The following is a 14,173-nucleotide window of genomic DNA, read 5'->3' as shown; positions in this document are numbered from 1 at the left end:
AAACATCCTCATTGCCTCTAGATTATGGTACTCTTTTACAGTGTTACCAGTGCCACACTGGGTAGAAGTAGCCTTTTCCAAAATGTTTTCAAAATTCTTATGGGTAAATAAAAAGCCAAAAATAGCAGCTGTGACATGCATGGGCAAATGTACAGAAGGTGGTTTAAATATACCCAATTTGTGCCTTAAAAAGTATGCTTTAAGATTGAAACTGTTAAAAGCTTTCTTAGATTATAAATTAGACTCATTATGGAAAGCAACTATGTCTTTCTTCTTTTCAAAATATTTAAATATGGGATTACAATCAAACATACTATGTTTAAAGTTTGACAAAAAAGATATGTTGCATGTAAATCCTTTTTATGCTGAGTTGTTGCTTGCCTGGGAGGACATCTGTGGTGGTAAGAGAAGCAAACCTACCACTTTACCGGAGATAATGTGTCAGCCTTTATTCAACAACCCTCTAATTTTGTATATGAACAAAACTTTGTTGTTTAAATCATTCATTGACGGTGGGATCACTTGCATAAAAGATATTTGCTATGAAGTTATACCACAATTTTTGTCACCTGATAGTATTGTTGAAATTGTACAAGGAACAATACCTGATGTTGATGTGGCCACAATCAAGAATGGTTATGCTGTTATTTTATATGCGCTTCCAACAGATTGGAAACAGATCATATTGTCTGATGCTGTCATAAATCCTCCTTGTAAAGAAATACTTTGTCCTATAGCGAACGAAGATGTATCCGTGCAGCTGTTTACGGTGAAATATTGTTATGAAATTTTCAGAACAAAATATTTTAAAAAACCAGTTGCAATGAATTGGTGGAATAATATATCTCTTGACATCAACTGGAAAGATGTTTGGGTTAATGTGTATCAAAATGACAAATCAGCCGAATGTATACAACTAGATTTTAAGATTGCCCATAACATTATTTACACATATGACAGACTCAGCCAATTTGGTTTGACAGACACAGATATTTGTCCAGTTTGTCAAAATGAAAAAGAAGATGTGCTGCACTTGTTCATCTTCTGTAAAGAGTTATCGTTCTTACAATCACTATTTGTTGATATCCTCACTGATGTGTGTCAAGATACTGGGTTCACTCTTGGACAATTCTCGCTGTGGTTATTGTTTGGGTTTCTTCCTGAGAGAAGTGTGTCGGCAAAACCATTGTTAGATATATTGTTATCAATTTATCGGTTGGCAGTATTTAAGAGAAGAGTTGTTATAAGCCTAGGTACAGTCTCTTTTCACATAAACACATTTTTCAAATCCTTGGTAAAGAGACATCTCACATTTCTTTTGTATCATTACACAAAAAAGAAAAGATTGCATGTCTTTATTCAAAAATACATAATGTCTAATGACCTCATCGAGTTAGATGGGAATGACATTCTTCTGAAACATCCTCTTGATTAACTCAATTATAAGTTACTTATACTATTTCATTTCACATGAAAGCTTTTTTCAAATCTTTCATAAAGTGTCATTGTAGTTTAATGCTGGTTGACTATTGAAAAATGAATCAATTACAAAGTTATTTACTCAACATTGCATTAAAACATGAGGTTTTTTTCAAATTTTGTTTAAAAATAAAAAATAAAAATAAAAATGTAGGACTCATTCTACCTATAAATGAGAATGGTCTGATCCACATACACCTTTTTCTGTCTTTAAAGATGTGTGTACATAATCAAATGTAAAAATCTATTTCTCATATTTCTGTCTTTAGAATTCAAATGTTAACCACTGCCACCCAACTTCTGTGATACCCTTTTTATCTTTGTGGTGGCAGTGTCAGCACTGTCTGCGTTTGTATTATATTCCTGTGAATAAATTTTATCAAGAAAAAAAAAAGAGCGCCGTGCTAATAACGCGGATGTCATGGGTTCGATCCCCATATTGGCCACGGAAGTTTTTGTGCTCGCATTGCATATTCACTTTCACTCCCAACCATTTCTATATAATGCTTATAACAATCAATTGCCTTTTGATGTTATGTATCACACTCGTATTTTGCAAAAAACATGAAATAATTCAGTCTCCTCTATTGAAATCTTGAAATATTTTATCTGGTTAAATTGTCATTAACACATAAAAGGAAAGGAACACAGCAAAGCTGTTCATGTTCCGAAATTGGAGAAATCTGGACATGCCAATTGAAAGAAATGACGATTTAGCTTATGTATAAAATGATTTCTGATGTCATGATAATGTGTCTGTCACTTCTAAAGAATCCCAGACATATTTGTCAGTACGTGTAGAAGCCACAGGGATGGTTATGAGTTACATATGTGTGAGTGGTCGGATTGGAAACCACGTCTCTGGAGAGACAGCATGCAAGGTGCCTTATGCCACGCTATCTGAAAGAAACGTCTTAACTTTCACACCATGCCTAAAATGGGTTTTTCAAGAGTATATATCTTCAGTTGGCTCAGCCTCTCTCTCAGTTGGCCGATTAGCTCAGCTGGTTAGAGCGCCGTGCTAATAACGCGGATGTCATGGGTTCGATCCCCATATTGGCCACGGAAGTTTTTGTGCTTGTATTGCATTTTCACTTTCACTCCCAACCATTTCTATATAATGCTTATAACAATCAATTGCCTTTTGATGTTATGTATCACACTCGTATTTTGCGAAAAACATGAAATAATTCAGTCTCCTCTATTGAAATCTTGAAATATTTTATCTGGTTAAATTGTCATTAACACATAAAAGGAAAGGAACACAGCAAAGCTGTTCATGTTCAGAAATTGGAGAAATCTGGACATGCCAATTGAAAGAAATGTCGATTTAGCTTATGTATAAAATAATTTCTGATGTCATATGTTAATGTGTCTGTCACTTCTAAAGAATCCCAGACATATTTGTCAGTACGTGTAGAAGCCACAGGGATGGTTATGAGTTACATATGTGTGAGTGGTCGGATTGGAAACCACGTCTCTGGAGAGACAGCATGCAAGGTGCCTTATGCCACGCTATCTGAAAGAAACGTCTTAACTTTCACACCATACCTAAAATGGGTTTTTCAAGAGTATATATCTTCAATTGGCTCAGCCTCTTTCTCAGTTGGCCGATTAGCTCAGCTGGTTAGAGCGCCGTGCTAATAACGCGGATGTCATGGGTTCGATCCCCATATTGGCCACGGAAGTTTTTGTGCTTGCATTGCATTTTCACTTTCACTCCCAACCATTTCTATATAATGCTTATAACAATCAATTGCCTTTTGATGTTATGTTTCACACCATGCCTAAAATTGTTTTTTTCAAGAGTATATATCTTCAATTGGCTCGGCCTCTCTCTCAGTTGGCCGATTAGCTCAGCTGGTTAGAGCGCCGTGCTAATAACGCGGATGTCATGGGTTCGATCCCCATATTGGCCACGGAAGTTTTTGTGCTTGCATTGCATTTTCACTTTCACTCCCAACCATTTCTATATAATGCTTATAACAATCAATTGCCTTTTGATGTTATGTTTCACACCATGCCTAAAATTGTTTTTTTCAAGAGTATATATCTTCAATTGGCTCAGCCTCTCTCTCAGTTGGCCGATTAGCTCAGCTGGTTAGAGCGCCGTGCTAATAACGCGGATGTCATGGGTTCGATCCCCATATTGGCCACGGAAGTTTTTGTGCTTGCATTGCATTTTCACTTTCACTCCCAACCATTTCTATATAATGCTTATAACAATCAATTGCCTTTTGATGTTATGTATCACACTCGTATTTTGCGAAAAACATGAAATAATTCAGTCTCCTCAATTGAAATCTTGAAATATTTGATCTGGTTAAATTGTCATTAACACATAAAAGGAAAGGAACACAGCAAAGCTGTTCATGTTCCGAAATTGGAGAAATCTGGACATGCCAATTGAAAGAAATGTCGATTTAGCTTATGTATAAAATGATTTCTGATGTCATATGATAATGTGTCTGTCACTTCTAAAGAATCCCACACATATTTGTCAGTACGTGTAGAAGCCACAGGGGTGGTTATGAGTTACATATGTGTGAGTGGTCGGATTGGAAACCACGTCTCTGGAGAGACAGCATGCAAGGTGCCTTATGCCACGTTATCTGAAAGAAACGTCTTAACTTTCACACCATGCCTAAAATGGTTTTTTCAAGAGTATATCTCTTCAATTGGCTCAGCCTCTCTCTCAGTTGGCCGATTAGCTCAGCTGGTTAGAGCGCCGTGCTAATAACGCGGATGTCATGGGTTCGATCCCCATATTGGCCACGGAAGTTTTTGTGCTTGCATTGCATTTTCACTTTCACTCCCAACCATTTCTATATAATGCTTATAACAATCAATTGCCTTTTGATGTTATGTATCACACTCGTATTTTGCGAAAAACATGAAATAATTCAGCCTCCTCAATTGAAATCTTGAAATATTTTATCTGGTTAAATTGTCATTAACACATAAAAGGAAAGGAACACAGCAAAGCTGTTCATGTTCAGAAATTAGAGAAATCTGGACATGCCAATTGAAAGAAATGTCGATTTAGCTTATGTATAAAATGATTTCTGATGTCATATGATAATGTGTCTGTCACTTCTAAAGAATCCCAGACATATTTGTCAGTACGTGTAGAAGCCACAGGGATGGTTATGAGTTACATATGTGTGAGTGGTCGGATTGGAAACCACGTCTCTGGAGAGACAGCATGCAAGGTGCCTTAATTAGGGCACGGCATCTGAAAGAAACGTCTTAACTTTCACACCATGCCTAAAATGGGTTTTTCAAGAGTATATATCTTCAATTGGCTCAGCCTCTCTCTCAGTTGGCCGATTAGCTCAGCTGGTTAGAGCGCCGTGCTAATAACGCGGATGTCATGGGTTCGATCCCCATATTGGCCACGGAAGTTTTTGTGCTTGCATTGCATTTTCACTTTCACTCCCAACCATTTCTATATAATGCTTATAACAATCAATTGCCTTTTGATGTTATGTATCACACTCGTATTTTGCGAAAAACATGAAATAATTCAGTCTCCTCAATTGAAATCTTGAAATATTTTATCTGGTTAAATTGTCATTAACACATAAAAGGAAAGGAACACAGCAAAGCTGTTCATGTTCCGAAATTGAAGAAATCTGGACATGCCAATTGAAAGAAATGTCGATTTAGCTTATGTATAAAATGATTTCTGATGTCATGATAAAGTGTCTGTCACTTCTAAAGAATCCCACACATATTTGTCAGTACGTGTAGAAGCCACAGGGGTGGTTATGAGTTACATATGTGTGAGTGGTCGGATTGGAAACCACGTCTCTGGAGAGACAGCATGCAAGGTGCCTTATGCCACGCTATCTGAAAGAAACATCTTAACTTTCACACCATGCCTAAAATGGGTTTTTCAAGAGTCTATATCTTCAATTGGCTCAGCCACTCTCTCAGTTGGCCGATTAGCTCAGCTGGTTAGAGCGCCGTGCTGGGTTGCCTCCCTTGGTTTGAAAGAGGGCGGACGTGTTTACCTCGGCTCTCGTGACTGATGGTAAATTTACTTGTGCAGAGTATGCTATCCACACCAATATTCTGTACCCGTGTTCTACATTTGTTCTGGACAGATCAGACCGTATTGGACATTCATTATCTCGGATTTTGAGGTTGTTTGAGACTTTGTGTGTGCATTGTTTGCACTGCACGTGTTAAAATGGCGGCTCAAGTCCCGAGAAAAAATGGAAGTGTTGATGTTGGAACAGTAACTGATGTTGAAGATGTGTTCTCGAAGGATACAACGATTATTGTTGATGTGGGAGATACATCTAAGATTCGTGCGGAGGCCGTTATCAGAGGAGCGCTGGAGATGGTGGGACATGTGACCGGAGTTGTGTTGAGAGGTGGGGATTGCTTTGAATTATCTCTGAAAGACGTTGTCGATGCAAAGCTACTAGTAGATGAAGGACTGGAAATTGATGGTGACATATATCAATGTAGCTTCCTATATAACCCCACCGTTATGGTTTCTTTCATGCACCTACCTGTTTACATCAAGGATTCGGATATAAGAGGCAAGCTTGTTAACAGAAATATCGAACTTCTATCACCAATTAGAAGGCGAAAATACAAGGGCACTGATATTGTCGATGGAACGAGATATGTGAAAGTAAGATTTCCCCCAGAGGTTAAATCACTTCCATACTCGATGAGTTTCGATACAGTGCACGGCCCCAAATACTTAAGAGTGCTGCACAATAATCAGATCAGGGTGTGCTACAATTGTGACTCTCCTGACCATGTCATGAGGAACTGTCCAGAAGTAAGGTGTTATAAATGTAAAACACTTGGGCACATAGCCAAAGAATGTACAGGGCGCACCACCTCAGACATTCACAACACCCCTGAAGATCACGCCTCACTTAGTGATACATCTAAGAGATGCACGATATGTGGCCTCCATTCAGACAGATGTGACTGCTTCATTGAGCCCTCAGATCCTGCTCTGGATGATACAGAGTTGAGTGATGATAACACAGACACTGACAGCCATGAACCTGTTCCCACACCTGTTCCCACACCTGCTAGGTTCGGCAATCACATCGCAGTTTTGAATGTGATGAACAGAGATAATGACGATGTGGCTAAAATGCAGGAGACCGATGATCCAAACACTGACAAACCTCATATGTCGGACGTGGCAACTCCTGAAACCAGTCAACAGGTATCCACAAGTGATGCCTACCAAACAGTTACTGGTAAAAGGAAAAAAAGAACTCTGAGACAAATTCAAATAAAAAATAGAAGAAAAGGACGCCCTGGAACCGATTCAGAAAATTAACATGAAATACCCATTTCTACTTACAACAGGACTCTTTGTCATGATTATTTCATCATGGAATGTTAATGGCCTCAGAAATATTGGAAAAATAGAAACTGTTTTTTCAACTCTTCAGGAATCTCACAGTGACGTATGTTTTTTACAAGAGACCTTCTGGGATAACGACTTTATTGAACATTATAAACATATGTGGCATGGAAAACTATTTTACAGTAATTGTACTACAGAAAAAAGAAAAGGGGTTGCCATTTTATTTCATTCCAAATTTCCATATGACGTTAAACAAATCTATTCAGACATTGATGGTAGAATCCTGAAGGTTGTGTTTAACATAGAAGATACGGAATACACATGTATCAATGTTTATGCTCCGAATCAACCTGGTCAGAGAATAGCCTTCTTTGATGAAATAACCAATTATTTTTGCAATGATAATGTAATTGCTGGAGGGGATTATAATGAAATTTTAGATGTGTACTATGACAGAGGTGTTAATATGAAAACATTTAATATGAAAAGTAGCAATCGTTTACAAACGTTATTGAATAACAAAAATATGTGTGATATATGGAGATACAGGAATCCCAACAAACGGGAATATACAAGACAACAAATTGTTGATGGTGTCATCAAGCAGTCACGTATAGATTTAATTCTCATATCTAGATCACTTATTTCTTTTGTTATAAATAGCTACATAAAATATTCAAGTATTAGTGACCATAACATCAACTGTCTTCATATCAATTTCAGTAAAGTTGAGAGGGGACCAGGTTTATGGATTCTTAACAATAAACTATTAGAAGATGCAGAATTTGTAAACGCAGTTCAAAATATTATTAATGAAAATGTTGTGTGCCAAACCTATCTATCAAAACCATTGGTATGGTGGGATTGTTTAAAGTACAAATTCAAAAGGTGCGCTATCTATTATTCATGCAAAAAAGCTAAGAGAGAAAAAAGTGAATACTTTAAACTTCAAAAGTCGTTACGTATTGAATATGAAAAACTTTCTAAATTTCCAAATCATGATATCTCCCATATTCAAGATCTTGAAAAAGATTTAGAGCGTTTTGAGCATAGTAAATGTCAAGCAGCGATTCTTCGATCCAAGGTTCAGTGGTCTCTAGACTCAGATAAAAATACTTCATTTTTTCTAAACCTGGAAAAAAGTAAACAAGAAGCTAACAGTATAAAGGAACTTGAAACAGACAATGGGCTAGTTCAGTCCACTGAGGACATATTGGATCATGCATACAAGTTTTATTCTCACCTATATTCAGCAGTAGAAACTGACGCAGATAAGCAGGATGAAATTCTAGGTTTAGTAACTGATTGTATATCAGATGAAGACAGAAACAAACTGGATGTGGGTATTACTGGTGAAGAAATAACAACAGCCTTAAAGGGAATGAAGCGCCGTAAATCACCCGGTAATGATGGGCTTACTGTTGAATTTTATGTTACATTTTGGGATGTGTTGAAACCTATTTTCGTTAACATTGTGAATTGTATATTTCAGGAGAAACATATGTCCAGAACAATGAAAAAGGGCGTAATAAGTCTGTTTTTTAAGAAGAAAGGGAGCAAAAGAGATATTCGTAATTACAGGCCTATCTCACTTTTGAATGTTGATTCAAAACTTATCTCCCGTACATTGTCCTTAAGATTAAAGACTGTTGTGTCTAAAATTATCTCCCCTGAACAAACATGTTGTATTCCAGGGAGAGACATATCTGATAATATTCACTCTATGAGAGATGTTATTGATTTTGCAGATGAGAATGAAGATCATGCTTATATTGTCACTATTGACCAGGAGAAGGCTTTTGATAGAGTTTCACATTCATTTTTGTTCAAAACACTTGAAAAATTGAACTTTGGTGATAATTTTATATCATGGATAAAGATTTTATACACTGACCTGAAAAGTAGTATCAAAGTTAATGGTCATCTAACACCATATTTCTCCTTAAGTCAGTCTGTAAGACAAGGAGATCCACTTAGCAGTTTACTGTATGTCATCATCAGTGAACCTCTTAATTTGCTTATTAAGAATAATGTGCATATTCATGGCATTAAATTATCTGACAATTGTACATCACTCTTATATCAACATGCTGATGATACTACTGTCACAGTATCTGATGTCCAATCTGTTTACAATACCTTTAATACACTGAATGAGTTTTGTTTAGCTACTGGATCCAAAGTTAATCTTTCCAAGTCAGAAGTTTTGTGTATTGGTACAAACCGCTTAAATCATGTTTCTTTTAACATTCCTGTTGCAGTAAAAACCGACTGTGTTAAAATACTTGGAATTTTCCTTGGCCCGGATAAAAACCTTTGTGACAAGGGCAATTGGCAAACTAAAATTGCTAAAATGAAATCATTGTTTGGATTGTGGTCACAACGAAATTTAACCTTCCAAGGTAAATCAATTGTTGTAAACACATTTATTCTATCTAAATGGTGGAACACTGTATGTGCACAACCAGTACCAATGTGGGCAATCAGGGAAATTGAAATGTGTATTTCTAACTTTGTCTGGAATAATAAAAATCCGCTTGTAAAGCAATCAACATGTATAGGTCACTTTTATCAAGGTGGATTAGCACTCCCAAGCTTCAAGTTCAAAATGTTTGCCTTCAGAACAAAAAATATCCAAAAACTATTCAATCCACAGTTTCACTCATTATGGAAAAATACATGTTGGTTGTTCTTTTCCAGGTATCTAAACATGGGTCTAAAAAGTAATATTTTCAGCATTGTTTACAACCAGGTATCGCTAACCCAGATACACCCGTTTTATGCTGAAGTGTTGTCAGCCTGGGATGCAATCACGTGCAGCAAGAGACATTTTCCAAGTGAGCACGTGGAGATCATGAACCAGCCATTATTTCAAAATCCGCACGTGCGTTTCCAAGGGAAAACGCTGCTCTTTCACTCGTTTATTGCAGCTGGAGTAGTTAAAGTTAAAGAAATTTCTTACGAATTTATCCCTGGGTTTTTACCATGTTCTGCTGTTGTAGAATTAATTCAGGAAAAACAGAATGATGTACAATGTTCAATTATCGAAAATGCCTACAACGTTATTATATCATCTCTGCCTAAGGATTGGCGCAGGAGTATTATCACCAATACTCGGGATCTTAATCAAGAGGATAATCATGACATATATATTGCCATAAATGATGGGGTTCTTTCGTCAAAAGATTTCTCTGTAAAGTTTAGTTATAGTTTACTTCAGAAAAGACATTTTACGAAGCCAACGTCTGAAGCTTACTGGGATAAATTTGCAGTCAATGTGGATTGGGAAAATATATGGAAATGGGTGTTTTTGACTGATAAATCTGCAGAACAAATTAATCTTGATTTTAAAGTGTGTCATAACATAATATATACTTATGACAAACTATACAGGTATGGAAGTGTAGATTCAAATGAATGCATTATATGTAAGCATGCTGTTGAAGACATTTTCCATATGTTTATTTTTTGTGATGAATTGAAGAATACTATCAACATTTTCAGAGATTTGTTCACTGATGTCTTTAAAAACACTGGATATACTTTAAATCAACTTGCAAGTTGGCTTCTCTTTGGATTTAATTCAAAGGAAGCTAAATCCTGTGAAGCAAGCTTCAATATTCTACTTTCGATTTATAGAATCTCTGTATTCAAGAGAAGAACTATTATGACACTTCAAAATACAAGAATAGATTTAGTAAAGTTTTTCAAAAGTTATACTCGACGGCATTTCAAGTTATTATGGGCGAAATATAAACGTGACAAGCAACCATATAAATTTATTGAACGGTATGTTCTCCCAGTCTCATTTCTACAGGTTGATGTAGAAAGTTTAATCTTTAAACATCCTTTTGATAACAAGATTTAATGTTTAGCTATTTGAATGTAAAGCTATGATCATATTTCATATGCATTGTAACATTTTATTGTACATATTTCTATCATGAATAAACATTATATTCAAGAGAAAAAAAAGGCGCTGGTTTTAGGCACCAGTCTCTGAGGAGGCGTGGGTTCGAATCCCACCGCTGCCATATGGTTTGTTTTCGTCCTTGATTCCTTCAAAGATAGACAAGTCCTCTGTGAGGTTAACTAAAATACCTGTGCCTTCTTGCCAAGAATTACCAGAAAGTGAAAGGGTTCGTTTTGCATGTCGCTTTCCAAAGGTTTTCACCACTCCTTTTTTGACTATAGGGAGTCGTTGGTCACAACTGAAAAATATTATCCAAATCGTCAAAGAAAACTAAACATATACGTGGTTGACATGGGGATCGTATCCACGACATCCGCCTTATTAGCAACTTACTGAGCTAATCGGTCGTCTGAGAGGGATGCATGATAAAAGAGGGTATACTCTTAAATATGCCATTTTAGGAATAGTGTGAAGGTTAAGACGTTGTTTCATGAAACGTTTAGCATATAGGTAGCGTGGCCGAGTTGTCTAAGGCGCTGGTTTTAGGCACCAGTTTCTGCGGAGGCGTGGGTTCGAATCCCACCGCTGCCATATGGTTTGTTTTTGTCCTTGATCCCTTCAAAGATAGACAAGTCCTCTGTGAGGTTAACTAAAATACCTGTGCCTTCTTGCCAAGGATTACCAGAAAGTGAAAGGGTTCGTTTTGCATGTCGCTTTCCAAAGGTTTTCACCACTCCTTTTTTGACTATAGGGAGTCGTTGGTCACAACTGAAACATATTATCCAAATCGTCAAAGAAAACTAAACATATATGTGGTTGACATGGGGATCGTATCCACGACTTCCGCCTTATAAGTAACTTACTGAGCTAATCGGTCGTTTGAGAGGGATGGATGATAAAAGAGGGTATACTCTTAAATATGCCATTTTAGGAATAGTGTGAAGGTTAAGACGTTGTTTCATGAAACGTTTAGCTGTAGGTAGCGTGGTCGAGCGGTTTAAGGCGCTGGTTTTAGGCACCAGTCTCTGCGGAGGCGTGGGTTCGAATCCCACCGCTGCCATATGGTTTGTTTTTGTCCTTGATCCCTTCAAAGATAGACAAGTCCTCTGTGAGGTTAACTAAAATACCTGTGCCCTCTTGCCAAGGATTACCAGAAAGTGAAAGGGTTCGTGATGCATGTCGCTTTCCAAAGGTTTTCACCACTCCTTTTTTGACTATAGGGAGTCGTTGGTCACAACTGAAAAATATTATCCAAATCGTCAAAGAAAACTCAACATATACGTGGTTGACATGGGGATCGTATCCACGACATCCGCCTTATTAACAACTTACTGAGCTAATCGGTCGTCTGAGAGGGATGGATGATAAAAGAGGGTATACTCTTAAATATGCCATTTTAGGAATAATGTAAAGGTTAAGACGTCGTTTCATGAAACGTTTAGCATATAGGTAGCGTGGCCGAGTGGTCTAAGGCGCTGGTATTAGGCACCAGTATCTCCGGAGGCGTGGGTTCGAATCCCACCGCTGCCATGTGGTTTGTTTTTGTCCTTGATCCCTTCAAAGATAGACAAGACCTCTGTGAGGTTAACTAAAATACCTGTGCCCTCTTGCCAAGGATTATCGGAAAGTGAAAGGGTTCGTTTTGCAGTTCGCTTTCCAAAGGTTTTCACCACTCCTTTTTTGACTATAGGGAGTCGTTGGTCACAACTGAAAAATATTATCCAAATCGTCAAAGAAAACTAAACATATACGTGGTTGACATGGGGATCGTATCCACGACATCCGCCTTATTAGCAACTTACTGAGCTAATCGGTCGTCTGAGAGGGATGGGTGATAAAAGAAGGTATACTCTTAAATATGCCATTTTAGGAATAGTGTGAAGGTTAAGACGTTGTTTCATGAAACGTCTGGCATATAGGTAGCGTGGCCGAGTGGTCTAAGGCGCTGGTTTTAGGCACCAGTCTCTGCGGAGGCGTGGGTTCGAATCCCACAGCTGCCATATGGTTTGTTTTTGTCCTTGATCCCTTCAAAGATAGACAAGTCCTCTGTGAGGTTAACTAAAATACCTGTGCCTTCTTGCCAAGGATTACCAGAAAGTGAAAGGGTTCGTTTTGCATGTCGCTTTACAAAGGTTTTCACCACTCCTTTTTTGACTATAGGGAGTCGTTGGTCACAACTGAAAAATATTATCCAAATCGTCAAAGAAAACTAAACATATACGTGGTTGACATGGGGATCGTATCCACGACATCCGCCTTATTAGCAACTTACTGAGCTAATCGGTCGTCTGAGAGGGATGGATGATAAAAGAGGGTATACTGTTAAATATGCCATTTTAGGAATAATGTAAAGGTTAAGACGTTGTTTCATGAAATGTTTAGCATCTAGGTAGCGTGGCCGAGTGGTCTAAGGCGCTGGTTTTAGGCACCAGTGTCTGCGGAGGTTTGGGTTCGAATCCCACCGCTGCCATATGGTTTGTTTTTGTCCTTGATCCCTTCAAAGATAGACAAGTCCTCTGTGAGGTTAACTAAAATACCTGTGCCTTCTTGCCAAGGATTACCAGAAAGTGAAAGGGTTCGTTTTGCATGTCGCTTTCCAAAGGTTTTCACCACTCCTTTTTTGACTATAGGGAGTCGTTGGTCACAACTGAAAAATATTATCCAAATCGTCAAAGAAAACTAAACATATACGTGGTTGACATGGGGATCGTATCCACGACATCCGCCTTATTAGCAACTTACTGAGCTAATCGGTCGCCTGAGAGGGATGGATGATAAAAGAGGGTATACTGTTAAATATGCCATTTTAGGAATAGTGTGAAGGTTAAGACGTTGTTTCATGAAACGTTTAGCATATAGGAAGGTTGCCTCCCTTGGTTTGAAAGAGGGTGGACGGTTTGACATCAGCTCCTGCGATTGTTCGTAATTTGGGATAAATATCGATTGAAGGAGTGAACAAGGGTATGTAAAACATCATCTACACCCTCAATAATCCACGCCGATCAGAAGTAGCAACGTGTGCACGCCTTGACCTGCACAATGCAGGGACAAGGCACGGACAAGGCTCATGATGAAGAGAGACAACATGGCGGACTGTCCTCGATTGACTTTCGGAAACGTGAGTACAAAAAAAAGCGACATTAAGAGTGGATACTGGATTTGATAGAGTGAAAGCATCAGACATCATTAATGCAATAGAAGATGACTTTGGTGATGATAGTGTTTTTGCCTGTGTGCCACGAGGCGGGTGTTATGAAGTTACACTGTGTGACGAGGAAACAGCAAAAGTTGTGGCTGGGGGTATTTCTATCAAAGGAAAATCGTACAACAGTAGAATTGTTACGGATCGATCTTTGATTGTGTCATTTCTACATCTAACCCCATACATTGAAGACAGTCAAATCATTGACATGTTACATGCATTTGGAGTT

The 14,173-nt window shown here is 37.9% G+C and overlaps 11 non-coding genes across 11 annotated transcripts; all 11 read left to right on the top strand.

Moving 5' to 3' along the window:
* The first annotated feature begins 2,468 nt into the window (after positions 1 to 2,468).
* On the top strand, positions 2,469 to 2,542 carry Trnai-aau (transfer RNA isoleucine (anticodon AAU)). The gene has a single exon. It is a non-coding gene; the product is annotated as a tRNA-Ile (tRNA).
* Positions 2,543 to 3,087: 545 nt separating this feature from the next.
* Trnai-aau (transfer RNA isoleucine (anticodon AAU)) lies at positions 3,088 to 3,161 on the top strand. The gene has a single exon. It is a non-coding gene; the product is annotated as a tRNA-Ile (tRNA).
* A 163-nt stretch (positions 3,162 to 3,324) lies between these two features.
* Trnai-aau (transfer RNA isoleucine (anticodon AAU)) lies at positions 3,325 to 3,398 on the top strand. Its single transcript has one exon. It is a non-coding gene; the product is annotated as a tRNA-Ile (tRNA).
* Positions 3,399 to 3,561: 163 nt separating this feature from the next.
* Trnai-aau (transfer RNA isoleucine (anticodon AAU)) lies at positions 3,562 to 3,635 on the top strand. Its single transcript has one exon. It is a non-coding gene; the product is annotated as a tRNA-Ile (tRNA).
* A 545-nt stretch (positions 3,636 to 4,180) lies between these two features.
* Trnai-aau (transfer RNA isoleucine (anticodon AAU)) lies at positions 4,181 to 4,254 on the top strand. Its single transcript has one exon. It is a non-coding gene; the product is annotated as a tRNA-Ile (tRNA).
* Positions 4,255 to 4,803: 549 nt separating this feature from the next.
* Trnai-aau (transfer RNA isoleucine (anticodon AAU)) lies at positions 4,804 to 4,877 on the top strand. The gene has a single exon. It is a non-coding gene; the product is annotated as a tRNA-Ile (tRNA).
* Positions 4,878 to 11,251: 6,374 nt separating this feature from the next.
* Trnal-uag (transfer RNA leucine (anticodon UAG)) lies at positions 11,252 to 11,333 on the top strand. Its single transcript has one exon. It is a non-coding gene; the product is annotated as a tRNA-Leu (tRNA).
* Positions 11,334 to 11,720: 387 nt separating this feature from the next.
* On the top strand, positions 11,721 to 11,802 carry Trnal-uag (transfer RNA leucine (anticodon UAG)). The gene has a single exon. It is a non-coding gene; the product is annotated as a tRNA-Leu (tRNA).
* Positions 11,803 to 12,190: 388 nt separating this feature from the next.
* Positions 12,191 to 12,272, top strand: Trnal-uag (transfer RNA leucine (anticodon UAG)). The gene has a single exon. It is a non-coding gene; the product is annotated as a tRNA-Leu (tRNA).
* A 388-nt stretch (positions 12,273 to 12,660) lies between these two features.
* Positions 12,661 to 12,742, top strand: Trnal-uag (transfer RNA leucine (anticodon UAG)). The gene has a single exon. It is a non-coding gene; the product is annotated as a tRNA-Leu (tRNA).
* A 388-nt stretch (positions 12,743 to 13,130) lies between these two features.
* Positions 13,131 to 13,212, top strand: Trnal-uag (transfer RNA leucine (anticodon UAG)). The gene has a single exon. It is a non-coding gene; the product is annotated as a tRNA-Leu (tRNA).
* Positions 13,213 to 14,173: the final 961 nt, after the last annotated feature.

This window comes from Haliotis cracherodii, unplaced genomic scaffold (assembly GCF_022045235.1).
Source record: "Haliotis cracherodii isolate W230 unplaced genomic scaffold, xgHalCrac1.p SCAF_33, whole genome shotgun sequence".
NCBI lineage: Eukaryota > Metazoa > Mollusca > Gastropoda > Lepetellida > Haliotidae > Haliotis > Haliotis cracherodii.
The sequence above is the reverse complement of the archived record's forward strand: the minus strand, read 5'-3'. Positions and strand labels throughout refer to the sequence as shown.